Here is a 6,592-nt window from a genome sequence, read left to right as displayed (position 1 = left end):
GTCCGATGTAGCCAAAACTGCAGTAAGCACCTCAAGCGGTTAGCTTGTGATGCCCCAAGCGGTTAGCCCAAGGTTTGAAAAGCGCACCAGGGACGTTCAACCGAGTGGTGGCTCACGTGATGCGTCAGCACCGTGCCTACGCGCCCCATTACTTTGACGAGGTATTCGGGCTCACATTTTTTTCTTGAATCTAATTTTTTTTGAATATAAGCCGGGAAGTCGAATGTCTTGGCTGACGCTCTATCGCGCAGACCAGACTTCGAGGTTAGACACCAGGAAGTGTGTCTAGTGCGAAAGCACAATTCCAGCCGTCAACGTTGGCAGCCATGAAGGCATACCACGTGACGAGCTCATTGGCCTCTGAGATAAAAGAGAGCTACAGTGAGGACAACCACTGTCGCCTGCTGTTGGATCACTTCGGTGGACAAAAGGCCTCCCTTCGGTTGCACCTGATAGCTAAGCCAAATCGCTTAAGCTACAGCGATGGCCTGTTATGGCATCAGCTGTCACCTTGGAATCCCTTGACAATCTATGTGCCTCATGACACAGATCTCAAGCTGATGATCCTTCACGAGCTACATGATGCGCTATCCTGGGCCATGAAAAGACATTCTTACGAGTGTCAGAGGAATTTTGTTGGCCACACCTATATAGATGGGTAGCCAACTATATTCGCTCTTGCGAACAGTGTCAGTGCATTTAGCCTGCACCGTCCAGCAGTGCGCCACTGAAGCCGCTACCGATTCCAGCAACTGTTGGAGGTCAGTGAGTCTGGACTTCATGTTTGGCATGCCGCCTGCTCATAAGGGTCGGACGGGGTTAGTCGTCTTTGTAGACAGACAGAGCAAAATGGTGCATTTAGCACCATATAAAACATCGATCACAGGCAAGGAGGCAGCTCTCTTATTCCTGGATCATGTTTACCGACTACACGGGATGCCCGAGTCCATAGTATCGGACCGAAATCCACGTTTTACGTCTGGTTTTTGGCGACATGTGTTCGAGCTGCTAGGTGGCAAGCTCCACGTGTCGACCGCAGATCATCCCCAGACCGATGGCCAAACCGAACGTGCCAACCTGGTCGTGGCGGATGTTATGCGCACTATAGCAACCCCAAAGAGTGGAGCAAGCAATTGCTTTTTGCGGAACTCGCTATAACTAACAGTGTCCACGCCAGTCCGTGATGACGGCTACCGTCATCCGCTACGCGAGGTATCTAGAAAGATACGCTCGCAATACATATTAAGTGTTATCTATAGAGATGACATTTTGATTGGTAAGAATAGGTATTTATAATTAAAACGATTAAATATAAATCAGTGTGAAAACTACTTCCTACTTGGTTAGTGCGCACGAAGAGCCGGCTTACCGCTACCGTGACGACACTTAACCAAAGTACTTAGTGCGTTTGGTGAGGACGCTAACGTGCCCACCGCAACTACCCAACTGCACGCAAGAGAAGCTGGTTAAACCGCTTCCTCGCTGTGCTAGGGTGTGAGTTTAAGTAGAGCGTGGTCGTATTACGACGTGCCCGCCTACAGTTATAGAGATAAGTTTATAATGTGTCTAATACATCTACAGAAAGAATACTTATATCCGTGATGACTGACACCTGACAAACAAGAGCTGCGCTTCCTTTAAGAGCCCAGACATGTCGAATTCTAAACTTTTATTTTCTTAAATTGATGTATCGATTTCACAAACAATTTTAGGCTTCTGACTTCGTTTTGATGAATGCGAAAAAATGATTAAAATTTTGTTTATTTATATGTTTTTTATTGATACAATTTTGTAAGAAAGCCTAAGAAATGCTTCAGGCTTCACAGCGTTACCGAATGTAATTTTTTCTGTAAATCTCGAGGTCCAAAATACGTAAGCATAGTAAGAATTTGTTAGGGTTAAAATTTAGTCGTTCCTTTGTTAAATGATATTTTCCGTGGACAACAAGTGTAATGGGGCACACATCGGTTGGAGAACCGTTGTTGTGGTACATTTACTTAATGGGTAAAATACCCTTTTATCCTATTCTAAAATAGTTAATTACTTAAATCCCATTTATTATGGGTAACAAATGTGGTCGCCGCCAGATTTATATCTGGCGGTCGAAATCTATTTTTAAATTAGCTAGGGTAAGGTTTTAGATTAAATAATTAAACAAAGTGCAGTTCCCCTTTTGATCTTCAAGCGTCAAGTGCCTTCCTAAGGTTTGCGCATTGATCTGTAAGAGATAGAAGCCTTTCTATGGTATATCCTTTTGGACACTAGTTGTCTCTTTGTTCTACGAACCCCTGAATCCCTTGAACTAGGATTCATTAAGCTTTAATAGCTTGTACGACTCCCTCTCTTTTCCCTCAAATGTCTTCACAGTTACAGCTAGAGGGCGAGCCCTCGGCTCTGAGTCAGGTACAGAGATGTACCGGGTTGGCATAGATACCGCTAAGCGGTCCTGTACCTGGCCAATCAGAGAGGCTTCGTACCGCATGAAGGCTTAAAGCATTGCATGCAGGACCTCTGGTCCCTGGGAGATAATAAATTCCACGTGCTCAAGCCCGAATAAGGTTTTGAGCTTATCATAAGCGGCGCGTTGCGCTTCTGACAATTCTGGAACCTCTTCCATTTTCGAGAGAAAGTGGTCTTTTAAAGACTCAGGCGTAGATTGACTACAAGTGCTACCACGTGTAGCGGAGCTACCTCGCTCCTAAAGTCAGAAGAAGACTTTCAGACACAGAGAGTCGCTTAGTTTTATTGAACTAATTGGTTTAACAACTCGGAAAAATTCTACCTTTTTGAATTAAGCAGATAGAAATGTCCATCGATTCCGCCTTGTTCTTAACAGAACGGCAAAAGGTGGCTATGACCATTTTTAAATTCGGAGGCAGAACTATGGAGTGGGCGCTATCGTACAGTACGTCCATAAACGACCCTTTTCCCTCATAAAATTCACTGAAACAGCAGATGGCTAGCATGTATGCACCGCCTGATCAGGCTTTTCGCATGCGAGCACGGCTCCTAGCGGCACGACAGGGTAAACGAACCCTAGAGGACTTTGTCCAGGAGTTGAGAACCCTCATTGCATCTATGCATCAAGACCCGGTGCAAGAAGCAATTGTCGTAACAATCTTTACGGGGGTCTTAATGAGGGTGTTGCCCGGACGGAATTATTCCGATCTCATCCTGCTACTTTCGATAGGCAGTTGCCATAGCGCTACGCGCCGAGTTTTAATTTAAGTCTGCTCGCGTTAGCACGCCTGTTTACCGAACAAGCTCCTCGAGCACATGGGCTCCGTCTAATAGACCGGAACCCGTGGATCTAAGCCTCGTTGAGGAAGGAGAAGAGGCTCTTCAAGCTGTGGACAGCATAAGACCATCCGTAGATGTTATATATGTGGAAGCACGAAACATTTACGTCCGGCCTACCCCTAAAGATTTCCGTAAAGCTCGAAAGAGCTCCAACTCCGACCTATACCAGAGATATGGTACGGTGCGTAAAATCGTCGATACCCAGTAGGTGCAGGGCACCCTACTGGGGAAGACCTAGGCTCTGTTGAACCTCTAGAAGTGGAGAGTAAACATAACCTAGCCCCAATTAGCTCGTTGCGTGATGGCACGGGGCGAGAGTACAAGCCTGGCTTGCTAGTCGACTGTGAAGGGCTTTGATAAGCCGTAAATAATTTTAATTGACTCCGGAGCGTCGAGCATAATTGCATGGCGCCTTTCCCTTGAATGAAGTCAAAAATACGTTGCCGCGCTTAGAGCGCTTGAAGGTGATACAATCACTGTTCGCTTAGCGACTGGGACTCGTGTCACTGTTCCCAAGGTTTTATTGGACTTATGTATAAAAGTTCTGGACTTTGACAGTATGGAACGCTGTCTCGTCCTTGATTTGGATTCGAGATATGATCTCATCCTTGGTATGGCCTGGTTGGAACACCATGAGCAATGGATCGATTGGAGGTCTAAGACCTTAAGCGCCACGCGCAATGTTCCTAGCAAAGTTTGGAGAGTCATGAACCCACCTTTGCTAGGCAACAAAAGCGCTTTTGGCCCGGATCATTGAATGAGTCTGTCAGTGTTTAAACATCGGAATGTCTGAGTTAATAAACTCCAATGTTAAAAACATAAACTCTGAGCCCGACTCAGTAGAAAGAAGTGGAACGGCACGTACCTCGTCGAGTGACACTCGTTGTAATAACGATTCACTGAATGCTGAAAGCTTTGTTGGCCTAAGGCCGAATCATCATTGTGCAATATTCCTGAGATACGTGGAGTGGCACGTCTAAGTACACCGAGTATGGTCGGCCGAGGTGGCATCATACTGAGTGTCAATAGTGACACTATTGGCGGTTCGCCCAGGGCATTTTGGGTCAAACCCTTCTAATGCACGTGAAGCGACACGTAAACGTTGGATAAGGAATTTCAGTTACCTAACTCCTTGTCGGATGTCAAATTAGACAGCTCGAAAATTCAGAGACGTAAATGTTCCGGCCTCTACGAGACGTATTGTCTCCACTCCAAGACAGGAGGGACACGAAGCGATTATACCCTCACAAAGTGACACGAGTGAGCAATTACACACGCTTGTATATGGTGTAACCGGTAACATTGAGGGAGAAGTTAGCCTTGCGGCAATCCTTTCGTTACATGCTCTTTTAGAGGTAGACGAAATGTCTACTGATGAGTGCGGCCGAGCCTTAAAGCTGGCGACTTATCTGAGATGGTCGTCATTCGACCTATGATTGAGTTAAACTCATCGTCACTTCTAGCCGAAGCTGTCCTGGATGACACAAAAGCTGCACTTAGTGCGCGGAATGGGTCATCGATTCTTAAAAATCCTACGGATCCATTTTATTTCTAGATTAAGGATTCCAAAATGTGGTATGTAAAATTCCACCATCTGCTTTACCTCCGGATAGAGTTGTTCGTCGTGAAATTGACTTGGTTTCGGGAACCAAATGCTGTGTCACACGACAATGGCCTTTACCACGTCATTGACGATTTCTTCCGTGCTAAGCACGACGATGGAATGGTACGAGAGAGCAAATCTTCTCATTCGACACCGACATTTTGTGTCAAAAAGCCAAATGGTGTTGGCGCATTTTTCATGCTTTTAATAGGTTTAACGCTGTCACTATGCCAGCACAAACCCCCATTCCTAGAAAGGATGTTCTTTAAAACAATATGGTGGGATGTACAATGTAAAGTGCACTGAGGTTAGTCGCTGGTTACTACCAATTGCTCATGCGAGCTAGCGATATCCCGCTTACAGCGATTAGCACCCCAAGCAGCATGTTATGGGAGTGGCTGGCTATGCCACAAGGGCTTTTTAACGCCCCAGCAACATTTAATCGTCTAGTGACGCTAATGTTCCGCCCTCATCGAGGTTATGCACAGACTTATTTCGATGACATTTTTTCCATAGTCGTGCGGAGTAGGGTCGGTCGGATATGGAAAACCATTTAGACCATTTGCGAGCAGTGCTTGAGTGTATGCGCACAAATAAATTGTATGCCAATGCATCTAAATGCATTTTTGGTGCAGGCGAATTCCTTTTTAAGGATGCTTCATTGGAAAGCGGGACCTCGGAGTGGATTCCGCTAAGGTAAAACCTATAGTAGATTCGCCGGTTCCTAAACACCAAAACGGTTTTTTTAAGTGGTTGTGTCTCGCCATTTTTTTCACAAATGTAGCGAACATTACGCTGATATGGCTGGGCCATCATCTAATCTCCTTAAAAAGGATACAAAACGGTGCTGGACTAGCTAGTAAAGAACACAATGCTTTTCGAGTAGTTAAGGATAGTCTTAGTGAGTTACTTGCTATGAAGTATGCTCTCGTCAAATTCAGAGTTCATCTGCTCGGCTCTAAGCCGTTCGTGATATACATTCAGATCGCGCGGCGACTAAGTCGCCCCATCTCTCACAGAGAATGGCCCGATGGCTATTCTTTTTTGCGAATACAACTTCGAGGTGAAGTATAAGCCTGGCAAGCAGAATGCTTTGGCCGATGCGTTATTGCGCAGGCCGGATTATGAGCTCTCTCATTTAACGACTATCTTGTTGCCTATTACTAAATTAATCCGCTCAGCTTACACCAAGGATGAACAGTGTGTAGCTCTGCTACCGAAAACAAAATCGATACTAATGGACTCTTCACACCCTATGGGTACGGGCAGACTTGCCAGTAGCGCAGCAGCATGCGCCGAGGGCTTAACCCGTTGGCAAGTTTCGCATGTGCGAACGTATTTGCTGACCTATTAAAAAATTTGGGCCACCAATAAATCTGGCTTACAGAGCCGTAGGTCTTTTCTCTGTCGATATGACCACCAAGGACAGTATCGTGTGCCTCATAGATAATTCGGTACTTAAATCCTCAATATGAGGAGCAACGACGCGCGGAGGATCCGCAGCGTCCGTCCAATAAATCAATAGGTCGTTATCACTAGAATAATCGAATTAACATTGCACGCAAACGTGCCGACAATTAAAAACCCGATTCGGAGTTCTTTAGAGCTCGTCTACCGAACGATTCGACCGGTAACTCTGGCATAGTGGTCTTTGTTGACCGATTGAGCAAAATGGCTCACTTAGGTACA

Source organism: Bremia lactucae, linkage group LG1, assembly GCF_004359215.1.
Source record: "Bremia lactucae strain SF5 linkage group LG1, whole genome shotgun sequence".
Taxonomy (NCBI): Eukaryota; Oomycota; class Peronosporomycetes; order Peronosporales; family Peronosporaceae; genus Bremia; species Bremia lactucae.
The sequence above is the reverse complement of the archived record's forward strand: the minus strand, read 5'-3'. Positions refer to the sequence as shown.